Source organism: Podarcis tiliguerta (genome assembly GCF_965153285.1).
Source record: "Podarcis tiliguerta genome assembly, chromosome: 9".
In the NCBI taxonomy this organism is placed as follows: Eukaryota; Metazoa; Chordata; class Lepidosauria; order Squamata; family Lacertidae; genus Podarcis; species Podarcis tiliguerta.
The window spans coordinates 73,867,484-73,880,751 of record NC_139542.1 but is presented as its reverse complement, the minus strand read 5'-3'; the positions used below and the strand labels follow the sequence as shown (position 1 = coordinate 73,880,751).

Below are 13,268 nucleotides of genomic sequence, written 5' to 3'. Positions count from 1 at the left end.
ACAGTTGGCTTTAGAGTTTAACTTGTCAAAGGAGTTTTCATTACTTTGTTCCTTTTGGGCAACCTGCCCTATTGTGTTCCTGGAACACTAAACAGAACCTATATTAACTGTCAGTTAATTATACACCATTTTTTCCTTCAGCTTTTACCAGTCAAAGGGGCAGGTAGGCTGCAATCCTATCATCTCAATCACTGTCTTTTGCCACAAAAGAATCAATAAAGATGAGTCACATAGTGTCACCTAGCGTCTGATACTCAAAGCCACCCATTCCTAATTGCCTTTAGAGATGAATGATAATGAAAACTTTGAAGTGATAATCAGTCTAATGAGTGGTCTTGCTGAGAGGGCAGATCATGTGTCAGTAGAGTTTGCAGATGCTTAAAGGCAAACAAAGCCCACTTTCCTTTTAGAGCTGAGAAGACCCTGGCGAGTCTGGTACCCAGAGGCCTGCACAATGACAGAGACTGGCTCTCAGCGGGATGCTGAAGCCTGCGGATCACAACTGACTCCATCCATCTTGCTCTTTGCCTTTTAATCAACCCAGTCAGAGCGAAACTCTCTTGGATCTTGTAGCGTAAGTCTATAGTCGTGGCTTAACACGGGTTGTTTGGATCAGAACGAGAAGCACGGCAACACATTCCTTCTCTCTGGAAAATGTTTGATTTAAGCAGTGGCGGAAACTTCATGGGCAACGTTTGGGAAGCCTAGCTAACAGTTGTGGCCTTAAATGCAGGAGAGCAGGGCAGCTACGTGACAATAGAGAGACAATAAAAGGTCGTTCAAACAGCAGTGAAAACCAACATCAGCACAAAAAACAAAGGGGGTGTTTGGTTTGCTAATAAGAGGCTGAGGGGCTTTGTGTCACAATGCCTGAAATGTGTCTTCATTGCCGTGGGTCATATCTTTCCTTCTCATTTTCTTCTGTTTATGAATGGAAAGATAGGAAGTTTGAGAAGGCTGCTTCTAAAAGTTTGAAGTAAGACTATAAAAAGAACAATGAAAATATTTGAAAGTGTTATATACAGATTGCAAGTTCCTTTACCTTGGGATGCTCTTTAGTAAGAGAGGAAACTAGTTCAATTTCTGTCTTAGTTGCCAAAACATATTGGGATAGTCTTGGACTTTAAGTTAACAATTCATCATGAACTAAAGTAATAAGAAGTTTTAAAAGCAACTCTTTTCAAAGAAAAGTCCTACTGAGTCCTACTGGGATTCTCTTCCCATGATTTCAGCCTAACACTTACACAGGCTCACTGCTTTGAGGCACTTTTTTGTCCCGTTCCATGTGGAACCCATTCTTGGTAATGGCTTCCCCATTTATGTATTAGGAAAAGGAATGTCACATATATTATTTCGTATGGTTTTCTGCTCAGCCTTCAAACTGACTGACAGTGTAAACACCCCTGAATTTCTTTAGCTGCAGTGATGAAACCAGTGGTGTCATCGCCAGAGGCTTTCTGGAGAAAGTCCATTTGAGCCATAATATCAATGTTTGGCTGATGGGATTAATCAGTTCATGTTAACACAGTGATTATCATAAAGTAAAGGGGGAACATTTCAAAAGAATAATCCAGTCTGAGAAAGTGAAGCAAAATCATTTGTGCTTCCAGAGAGGTCATGGTTGAATTATCACAAAACTCTCTTTATTCAAAGCAGATGCTTATTATGATAAATTTAGTGTGAAAAGTGAAGCAAAATGCATATAAAAGACATTGTCTCCTCGATTATGTAATAAGAAACCACCTCATTATATATCCACCAAAGATGATTGTATTTTCCTAGGGGCTGTATAACTACAGCCTGCCAAAAGCCTCTCACAGTCCTCTTCCAATATTTTACATGAAATAGCATACTTCTGAGAATAAAGCCAAATGACCAGTAACAGAAGAATCTAAAATAAACATCATTTTAAAGACGCAAAAGGCATTTCTTACTGTCTCCATCATGTATATTCTTCCTAATAAGGAACGTTATTGTTAATATACATGCATGAAGACATGTTCGTTTTGCTTTCTGTTCTTGAGACTATAAAGCACACAGCAGCCAGCCGAGAGCATTTCCTTGCGCGTTTTATGAAACGCCTGCAATCCTATCAATGCGATGCATTTTAGAAGCGCTATTAATGCAGCCCCCCCCCCCCTTAGCTTCTTCTGCAGGCCACAACTGAACCTCCTGAAAGGCTCCCGGCTGCCACCAAAAACAGCAGCCTTATTGTGCAGCAATACAAAACATATGACATGGTGCTGTTGCACTGAGAATCTCTCCCCACCCCCAAAAGAGGCAGCCAATGAAGAGGAGTGCCCTGCCCGAAAAGCGCATCAGATGTTTCATATTATGGATGGGAGAAAGGAGACTCTGCGGTGCTCTTTGCAGTGGCACTACCACGTCCTAAGCCCGAGTTCCAACCTTCAGCTGCACAACTATTTGTAGAAAGAAGTTTTACAGCCATTTTACTTTCCTTTGAGAAACAGTTCAGTAAATACCTGCCATTACCAGGAGGCTCAGATTCTTGGGCTCTCCTGCAGGTTTGCAAAAGAGTACTTGCTTGGTTTTGGGTTGGTTTTTTTGATTTTAATGTTTACTTGCTTTTTGTTTTAGCGCCCTCCAGTGTCCCCGCAGGTGTACTGATGATTTCTTTTCTGCTTTGTTCAATTAATTTGAAGATCAGCAGTAGAGAGCATCACACACACACCCCACTTCTGTATGACTTGCAAACTCTTGTAAGAATCCTGGAAAGAAAGTGAAGGCCGGATCCGCCAGAAAGTTCTGTTGCACAACGAAAGAGCACAGGAGGAAGGCGAAGATGCGGGAGCCGGGAGGGTCCACTTCTCAGGTAAGCAATGGGGAAATTTGTCAGAAGAAAGTTGCGGCAGGGGTGGCGTGGTGGCGGAGATTTCTCTGGTGCTGTGATAACCCCCTGAATAATTTTATATGGGGTTTAATTTTCTGATATTAAAAAAGAAAAACGCAGAAGGTTGATTTTCTTCCCCACCATTGCAGGAAATTTGCACCCTCAAGAAGCTGAGATTTTCACAGGCTGCTAAGAACTTTTTGGTTCATTGGATGTTTATGCGTAGGATTTCTTCTCAAATGTCGCTGATATAAAGAAGCCCAGGCTGTGATAAACTGATGGCTGAAGAGGACTTGAAGTTCCTGAGAAGGCAAAGGTGGCCATCATTTTAACCGTTGTACTTATTTTTGAGTGTATTGATTTAACTCCTGCATAAAATATGGTATAAGCAAAGAACAGAAGGGGAAAGATTTGAATATTTACTGTGTAACTGTATCATACTAACTAAGGATATGTATGCAATATTTTATTTGTATGGGACAAACAGAAAAAAAGCTTACTTCCATCCCGTAATCTTGTAGCACCTGAAGGCAAACAAATTTATTATAGCATAAGCTTTTGTGGAATACTAAGGTAGATTTCCCTGGATGCACATAGCAAGTGGACATGCTTTAAAATGTGCTGTAAGATACAGCGTTGTGGCCATATGAGTAACCTACATATGAATTTTAGGATCCTGTTGCTTCAGTACGAATAGGGAGAAATTGGTCCTTGTGACAGCTTGAACAAAAATAGATGAACTCATGGCAGTTACATCCTATGGTTAAGCATTTGAGTTAACAGGAGTAAAACTCATTCCTGATCCAGCCTTTGTGATCAACAACTTCTCTCAGTTTGCATTGCATCAAAAGGATTCTAAAATTCAGATATTATCTGTTAGCAATGTCTCCACAGTAAGTATGGAAAGCTGGTGAGTTTATTTATTCTGAACAAAAATTTGAGATATAAGCAAATATTATTCCTGTTTTTAACACAGATCATAGGTTTGAGAGACTGCTTCTATTTTAGAATAAATGTTTCTGTGATAATTCTACCCCTGCTAATAGTCTTCCTTTTTAGTTGCAACACCAGACATTAGAGCAAATGTAATATCAGCTAGGGGAGACTAAGACTGCATTGATTGATATGTAAAACTCAAATTAAAATTTTGATTATTTTATCCAGAAAAGCCAACACTGATAAAAGTTTTTAACACTTGTAAATGTGTACCACTGCCATCATCACCATCATCATCCCACCACGATTTATCACAGATTTTGCTGGTGTTTACAGTGATAAAAAGGATTGCAAAACATGTATGAGGAGAGATAGCAGCGGGATAAAAAAAAGTCTTGTTTCTCAATTCTCTTCATACTTAGAGCACAGACTGATGGTTCCCTCTCTCCCGGCCCACATTTCACTTTGGAAGTCTTCTGTGGCTTGACTGCACCTGGTATTCTAGTCTTCCCAATAATCAGATACATTTCATAATAAATTTTGTAATCTGCTTATGCAGTTTTCTCTTGCTGAAACTTTCCATTATTCATTGTGGTGTTTACCTCTTCAGACAATCCATGCTCTGGTATGACAATACTCATTAAACCCCTCGTGCTAATGACATAAAAACTTGGTTCCTGCTATCACTGTATCCACCTATTTTCAGTTGGAAGGATATTTGAAACTGGACAATTGGACGGTATCGTCATCTGCATTTTAAAATAAGTAAGGACAAGGAAAAGGGTTTTTCTTGATATAAGCATTTCCGTGCAGCCAAATGCACACTGGAATGTGCACGGAAGTACAATTTCCACCGAAAGCCCTTCCTTGAGTTCTTAAAGTGCAGAACAGTTTCAAATGTGAATGATTTTTCCAGATTAAATCACAGGTAACAGCAGGATATCTTTTGGGGGAAAGGAAAACAGCATTATTATTTTTTATTAAAAAACCATGCAATCTTATGAGAATAATGGAAAGACTCCCTTATGGTAATACTTGTTAATACTTTTAATACGTTTCTTTATATGCTTGCATATGATTAGTTTCATGAATATGTGACAGAAACGGAAAGCTATAGTCTGAGGAAATTGAGTGTTTAAAGCAAACTTTAGGAATTCTGGAAATCTGAAGTAGAAGAATACAAAAGCAAATGCCTTGAAACTACTCCATGACAGGACAAAGTAAACGGAAGTGTTAAATCTGGAGAGGGCCTGGAAAGAGGTGGGGAACTGAGGAGAAAGGAAATGTACAGCACAACTGTGTGCATGTTTACTTGGAAATAAGTCCCCCTCTTCAACAGGACTTACTCCCAGAAAAGCATGATAGGAGTGAGCTAGACCCGTTTTCAGAGCTGCAATCCTAAACTAGGTCTGCATACATTGCGATTTACCAAGCCAAATACAGCCTGCTAGTTGTGCATTGTGCCTGACAACTATTTCTGCAATCCCAGGCAACTCTCATCAGGCCATCACACATAGTTTGCGAGCCATGTTTCACTTGGTGGGTCACACGTTTGCAGGCTTGATATAGTGCTGAAAATCTACAAGAAAAAGAATATGAAAGTTTTTTTAAAAGATTAAAAAAAACAAAAAGCAAAGTACATATCTGTGCTGCATTAATTGTAAGGGGAAGTAGCTCACACATTATGTTTTTATTTATTCAAACTGGTAAGAATAAATTCAAAAGGCTGAGTTTTATCCCCTAAATCAAAATGCATTTTTGTAGTTATCCTCCACCCACATGAAGTTATCTCCTGCTGAATACAGTTTTGCCTCCCTTTTGATCTCTCCCTCCTGTTCGTTTCATCATCACTAGTACTTATAATTGGCCTGTGCACAATTTAACACTCTTGCCTGTATCTCTGCTGCCACAATTGATTTTTTAATGTTGCTTCTGACCTATTATTAAGTTTGCCTCTTACTTCTACCACAATCATCACTGCAAAAGGCCACGTGTTAATAATTAAAGTTGGGGGACAAGGCAAAACAAAAAAATTACATGAAATGTACAAATAAAGTCATTTGGCTCTTTAGGAGAGAATGTGCTGTATGTAGGCTTGGCATACGTCAGAAAAATTCCTGACATATCTGTTATCGGGTGTAAAAATGGCATCAGGGAATTTTGCCGAATTGGCAAAATGTCAGGGAAAACCCAGGTGTATGGCAACACGATGGAAAAGCAGTGGAAACAGCTCAAAAAGCTTAAAATCAAAAAGCTTAGGTTTCCCCCCAAAAAAGCTTAACAATTTTGGTGGGTATCAAGAATTTTACTTTTTGAAATATGGCAACCCTAGGTGTATGTTTTGGTAACACCCCCACTGTTTTGCTAACAAGTTCAATCTCTGTATTGGGGAAAGAAGACTGATTTTTTAAAAATGCACCCCCCCCCCAATCTTGGTCGTTCTAGTGAGGTTGCCAAAATTTAGAGTAGCTGTAATTACATTTTCTATTGATGTTTAACTTACTTTTACTCTTGGAAACTGACATCCTTAGTTGATTTTTATTCAGACAAAGTTTTCCCTGAAGGAATATGGAGAACATATACACATAAAAGAGTTTGGCCTTTGAACACTTTTTCGTTTTCCACATTAAAAGTTAAAAATATAAAACGTCCATGATCACTGAAAGCAGCAGAGGCGGCAGTATACATTGGCCACTGTTGACTGAACAAAGCCAACCCAAACTTCACCTTCTAATGCAATTAGAAGACTATGATTGCTATATTGCTAAAGCTAAGTATATCGCCATCTATTCCCTCCTGCCTGCCCAGGGGCGACGCAGCCCGTTTTGTCACTGGAGGTGGAATTCCAAAGCCCCCTGCCCCCCCCCACGCCCAAGCCTTCCTTACCTGGTTTGTGCAGCAGTGCCTGCAAAGTGGTGGTGCCTGCAAGTTCTCATGTAGTGTATGAGATCTCACAAGATTTTGGTGAAATGTCGGTGGACGCCACTGCTGCTGTTTCTCCGCCAGTGCTAGAGGAGGCAGAGCCCCCAAATCTTTGTGTTCCTCTGCCTGAAGCTGCTGCCTGAGTCTGCCTCATGGGCAGCCTGACCCTATGGCTGCCCCATGTAAGCTGCTGCAGTGGGCTGCCCAAAAGAAACTTTAAACATTAAGAACTCCATCATGCCTAGCTCTGGAATAATGATGCCAAAATGCATGGCTCTGCTTTCCTTTGAACCACATAGCAAGGGGGGGGGGTGGTCTGGTTGTCTAGGCAGCCCAGGACCTCCATGCACACTGCCTAGGCTTGTGCTCCTAACACAGCAAAACAATGTGGGAGGCAGCAGTTAGGTCTCTGCAGCCACAGAAGGCGCTGTGATTCTCCAGAATTCCCAGAGGGGCACTCCATTGCCTCTTGAGACAGATGGATGCCGTCAACCACCAACAGAATTCCCTGCACTTCACCTGAGGGTCCCAGGGCATGAAGTCTTCTCCCCGCCACGCGGCGTCTTTCTGAGAAATCACATGAATTTCTTCTTAAGCAATGTATTTAAAACAAGATGTTGTTATTCTTGGGTGTGTGAGTTGGCATGGGGAGTGGGTTGAATAATGATAAAGCAAAATAATTAGTGCCAGTTCTATTCGTTTCGGACACCCTCAAGGGATGAGGGAACTGCTTTGGCTCGGCTGCCAATAGGCTCCTCCTCTCTCTGAATGATCTTCCAGCGGCAGCTCTTCCCCCAGGCTGCAGCGGAAGGAGAGATGCCCCAGAGCTGCTAACTCAATTGGCTCCTGTCCTTTAACTATCATCTTTTAGCTGCCATTCCACCTGGAGGCAGGCAGGAACTGGGAGTCAGCGCTCACGCCATCAGCTTTGGTTCAGCTTCCATGTGGCCCCTCCCATCCCTCAGCTGTTTCCATCAAATTTGGTTATTGTAACCACTACTGTGTTATTAAAGGTAAAGGGACCCCTGACCGTTAGGTCCAGTCGCGGACGACTCCAGGGTTCTGGCGCTCATCTCGCTTAACTGGCTGAGGGAGCTGGCGTACAGCTTCCGGATCATGTGGCCAGCATGACTAAGCCGCTTCTGGCGAACCAGAGCAGCGCATGGAAATGCCGTTTACCTTCCCGCCATAGGGGTACCTATTTATCTACTTGCACTTTGACGTTCTTTCGAACTGCTATGTTAGCAGGAGCAGGAACCGAGCAACAGGAGCTCACCCCGTCGCGGGGATTCGAACCGCCGACCTTCTGATCGGCAAGCCCTAGGCTCTGTGGTTTAACCCACAGCGCCACCCACGTTATTATGTTATTACGCATCTTTAAAAACCACTTCACAACTTTTATTGGTGTCTGGATCTCCTTGTTTTTCTCTTCCCTCCCCTTCTCCTTTCCCTTTTGTGCCACACATTTTAGATTGTGCGGAAGGAATGTGTTTCTGATCAGCATTCAGTGCAACTCTTTTAGGTAAAGGTAAAGGTACCCCTGCCCGTCTTGACAGACTAGGGTTGTGCGCTCATCTCACTCTAGACGCCAGCGCTGTCCGCAGACACTTCCGGGTCACGTGGCCAGCGTGACGAAGCTGCTCTGGCGAACCGGCACCAGAGCAGCACACGGAAATGCCGCTTACCTTCCCGCTATAAAGTGGTACCTATTTATCTACTTGCACTTAGGGGTGCTTTCGAACTGCTAGGTGGGCAGGAGCTGGGACCGAACGACGGGAGCTCACCCCGTCGCGGGGATTCGAACCACCGACCATGCGATCGGCAAGTCCTAGGCGCTGAGGTTTTACCCACAGTGCCACCCGCGTCCCTCGCAACTCTTTTAGCACTTGGTAAATTTTAGGAACTTTATAGATTACAGTGGTACCTCGGGTTACATACGCTTCAGGTTACATACACTTCAGGTTACAGGCTCTGCTAACCCAGAAATAGTACCTCGGGTTAAGAACTTTGCTTCAGGATGAGAACAGAAATTGTGCTTCGGCGGCACGGCGGCAGCAGGAGACCCCATTAGCTAAAGTGGTGCTTCAGGTTAAGAACATTTTCAGGTTAAGAATGGACCTCCAGAACGAATTAAGTACTTAACCTGAGGTACCACTGTAATCATTATCATCATATGCATGTTCTATTAACCACATAAAAACAAGGGGCGCAGCCTTCTGCAAGGATCTTTTGTGCAAACCTCCTTGGTTTGGAGGGGTTCTCAAAAACTCCTCTGGAACTTCCTAGCGCTCTTGTGCAGTTCACATTTGTTCCAGTGAGGAGATGGTGGATCATGTCCCCGATACTGACTACTAAGGTAACAGAATATCTTCTTTCCTGCATGCTCTGCACATATTTTCAGGGAGCTTGATTAGCACAAAGTTTGCCAATTTCCCCCAAATTTAAGTGGGATTTCTTTTTCACTTTCATAAAGTTGCTGAGTTTATTTTGAATGGGGGCCAATGAATGTGTCTGATACTGCTTAGTCAAACAACCCAACAATTTCCAAATATGGCTTCTTTTGTTGACATGCCTTGATTACGAGTAAGTGGTATAAGCAAACTGCCTCAAAAATAAGTTTTCAGCATTAGAATTCAACACATGTGAGCTGTTGTTCTTCCCATGCCAGGAAAGTATGGAACAAATAAAATATACTGAATATAACTTTATTACAGAATCGAGCCAAATTATGCCTGTCCCAGCAAGAATTTACAAAAGCAAAGCAGCTTCAGCTGGTCTGAGTCATGACTTTTGTGCATCTGGGGTTGTCACTACAATATTGTAGCATGTTTCTCTGGGGATACTTCTACCTGCAGTGCTTTGAGGGAAAGAATGTGGTTCATTGTGTGTATATGCGTGTTGTAGAAATATAGACCAAACTAAAAATCTCGAATTTCAAGGGGAGGCTTTTTTTATAGCCATTATAAAAGAAGCCATAGTATATACTCCTAGAGTCTCTCTTCTCAAAGCTAAGCTTTAAACCTTCACATCAAGGTACCTGTGGAAGTGCAAATCACATCTAAATGCAGTTACTGTACACAGGAAACCAAGATCAAGTTCAAACGCACCTGAGCACAAGTTTGAAAAAGCACTTTTTAAAGCAGTTACAGTCTTCAAAGCTATCTCTCTCGCTCTATGGGAGGAGGGGATCTGAAAGTATTATGTACCTAATAAGGTGGACCAGTTCAATAATCTCCTCTAACCTTTTTTAAAAAATATATTTATAGAGAAGCCTTTCTTCCTTTGGGCCAGAAATCAAGACAGGATTTTGCCACTGTAGTGTCTATCATTGTAATCTGAAAGTGCTGGTACTGCTGTAGTATTCTGGCTACAAACTTTTAAAACTACATATATTTTCAGGAAATTAATGTCTACAGTATGATCTTCCATGATACCTGAGTACAAGTTGATGAATATTAAAATTTTCCAAAATCCTGAAAGCATTGTTCCTGACTTCATTTTGCAATAAACATGTGGTAATGGCGGTTTTCATTATGGCTAAACATGAATGCAAAAGTGTGCATGTATTCACAGCTTTGCTTCTGTTCCAGTCCTACTGCTTTCAGCTACGTCAAGATTTTGATCAGTCTTATGTCAAAACCTGGAGTTGTACTTTGTCTCTCTAAGACATACTGTGAGTGGTAAGCTAAGGATGGACCTTGACTACAGCTTATGACTTGTCTGGAGCAAAACGATGAGCCTGACTACAGCCATAGGCAAAAGGTAAAGGACCCATGGACAGTTAAGTCCAGTCAAAGGTGACTATGGGGTTGGGGCGCTCGTCTTGCTTTCAGGCCGAGGGAGCCAGTGTTTGTCCACAGACAGCTTTCCAGGTCATGTGGCCAGCAGGACTAAACTGCTTCTGGCGCAACTGGACACCGTGCCGGAAACCAGAGTGCACGGAAACGCCACAGCAGTACCAATTTATCTACTTGCACTGGCATGCTTTCAAACTGCTAGGTTGGCAGGAGCAGGGACAGAGCGATGGGAGCTCACCCCGTCATGGGGATTCGTATTATGTACAGACATAACACTAAGCGAAAGGAATCGCCATGAGACCTGCATGTACAGTACAGCATGTACAGTATACAAATTTAATAAATTTGTATACTGTATTTAATAAATAATTAAATACAAATTTAATAAGTATACAGTATACAAATTTAATAAATAATAAAATGAAACAAGGATTGAAAGGTATCCAGTGTAACACCAATTTTAAAAAAAGGGATCCTGGGAATTACAGGCTGGTTAGCTTCATCTGTCCCAGGAAAACTTGTGGAAAGTATCATTGAAATTTCAATAATTAGTAAAATACTGCTTAAATCAAAAAGTTTTGTAGCACTTTAAAACTGAGGGGAAACAGCAAAACTCTGAAGTAAAGCTTACTTAAATATGGTATAAAGTTGTACTTCAAAATGTTGTACAGGCAACTCCCCATTTTATGTTGGGGTTGTGTTCTGGGCCCCCATGCACATAAGTGAAATCACGTGGGGAGCACCCTCTAAACACCCTCTCTGCCACTCTCTCTTCAATCTATATCCAAAAATATTCACAACTAGAACTGAAGTTGGAGGACGTGTGGGAAAGCGGTTGTTGTTGTTGCTGCTGCACTACCCGCACATCAGCTGTTAGGCAGGGAGGTTGAGCAGCCTAAACAATGCCCTGCTGTGCCTCTGGTCTCTTTGGGTCTTCCTCTGCCCTCACTGACTGGTCTCCTCCAGGTCAGGTCTCCTGGCAAGTTCCAAGGACTCTCCAGCTCTCTTCTGCCATATTTGGGTATGAATTATTATTTCCCCGTGCCATGCGTATATGTGATTGTGCGTGAGTAGAACATAATGGAGGGGATGTCTGCATTATAAAATCCATTTGGTTTGTGAATAGTTAACTTAATGAAGGGGAAAGGTGGGCAAGGTCACCTCCACAACTGAGACCTAAGGAATATAAGGTATAGGGTAATCTACAGCTGGCAACCTGCCAAGGAACAGCTAAGCTGATACCATTACTAAGGTGGTGACTAGGTCCCTTGAGAAATGTTCCATTATGTAGTTGACACTGGAGACCACTGCTTTTATAAGACACAGTATAATAAAAAAAAAGGTTAAATTGCAATGTGGACTCTTGTCGACATTCCACTGGCGCTCAGTGGGCCTCAGTTAAAACTCAATGAGCTGTCAGAGAGTAACCTCTGGTGAGAGGGATGTGCCTGAAGTGTATCAAAAGGCAGACACAGCCCTGTAGGAGTAAGCCTGGAGTTGGGAGAGGAAGCTGAGATCTGAGCAGCAGCAGCAGCAAGCAGTATAACTGTCCAAGGATGGAGAGGTCAGGGTGAACGTGAAACCCAGCTTGTAAGAAGAGCGGAAGCCAGATTGTCAGTGGTTCACAAGAAGCAGCGAGTTTCTGACCAAATGAAAACTTTAGGTTACGTCCTATATAAAAATCTATGTGTTAACTAGGGAGAAGATACAGTGGTACCTCGGGTTAAGTACTTAATTCGTTCCGGAGGTCTGTTCTTAACCTGAAACTGTTCTTAACCTGAAGCACCACTTTAGCCAATGGGGCCTCTCGCTGCTGCCGTGCTGCTGGAGCACGATTTCTGTTCTCATCCTGAAGCAAAGTTCTTAACCTGAAGCACTATTTCTGGGTTAGCGGGGTCTGTAACCGGAAGTGGCAGTGAAGATTTGTGGGTGATAGGCGGTATACAAATTTAAGTTATCATAGCACTCCAGTTGGGGCCCTAAGCTATAGCTTGTTTAGCTTATACTTTAATCCGGCACTGACTGAACCCCACGCTTTCCCCCTCAGCCCCATTTCCATAAAAGTGCAGCTCTTGGCCACAGCCCTGGATTCTCTTCAGGAAATGTGGCAGTGTGTGTGTATGTATGTATGTATGCATTATATACAGTATATATGGCTGAATGTGGGCTCAGAGCCTCCCTAGGCTGGGGCAGTGTATCCATATACAGTAGTGCCTTGGGTTACATACGCTTCAGGTTACAGACTCTGCTAAAGTGGTCTAAAGTGGTTAAGAACAGACCTCCAGAATGAATTAAGTTCTTAACCCGAGGTACCACTGTACACATATATGTGTTGTTGTTGTTCTTTAGTCGTTCAGTCGTGTCTGACTTTTCGTGACCCCCTGGACCAGAGCACGCCAGGCACTCCTGTCTTCCACTGCCTCCCGCAGTTTGGTCAAACTCAAGCTGGTAGCTTCAAGTACACTGTCCAACCATCTCGTCCTCTGTCATCCCCTTCTTCTTGGGCCCTCCTTTTCCCCCAACATCAGGGTCTTTTCCAGGGAGTCTTCTCTTCTCAAGAGGTGGCCAAAGTATTGGAGCCTCAGCTTCAGGATCTGTCCTTCCAGTGACCACTCAGGGCTGATTTCCTTCAGAATGGAGAGGTTTGTTCTTCTTGCAGTCCATGGGACTCTCAAGAGTCTCCTCCAGCACCATATGTACACACCCCATATATGTATGGATACACTGCCCCTGCCTAGGGAGGTTCTGAACCTTTACACAAA

At 42.7% G+C, this 13,268-nt stretch overlaps 1 long non-coding RNA gene across 1 annotated transcript; it reads left to right on the top strand.

Annotated features, from left to right (window-relative positions):
• Positions 1 to 275: 275 nt before the first annotated feature.
• LOC310657930 lies at positions 276 to 4,213 on the top strand. The gene is made up of 3 exons (XR_014502010.1): positions 276 to 574; positions 2,664 to 2,833; positions 3,001 to 4,213. It is a non-coding gene; the product is annotated as an uncharacterized lncRNA (long non-coding RNA).
• The last annotated feature ends 9,055 nt before the right edge of the window (positions 4,214 to 13,268 follow it).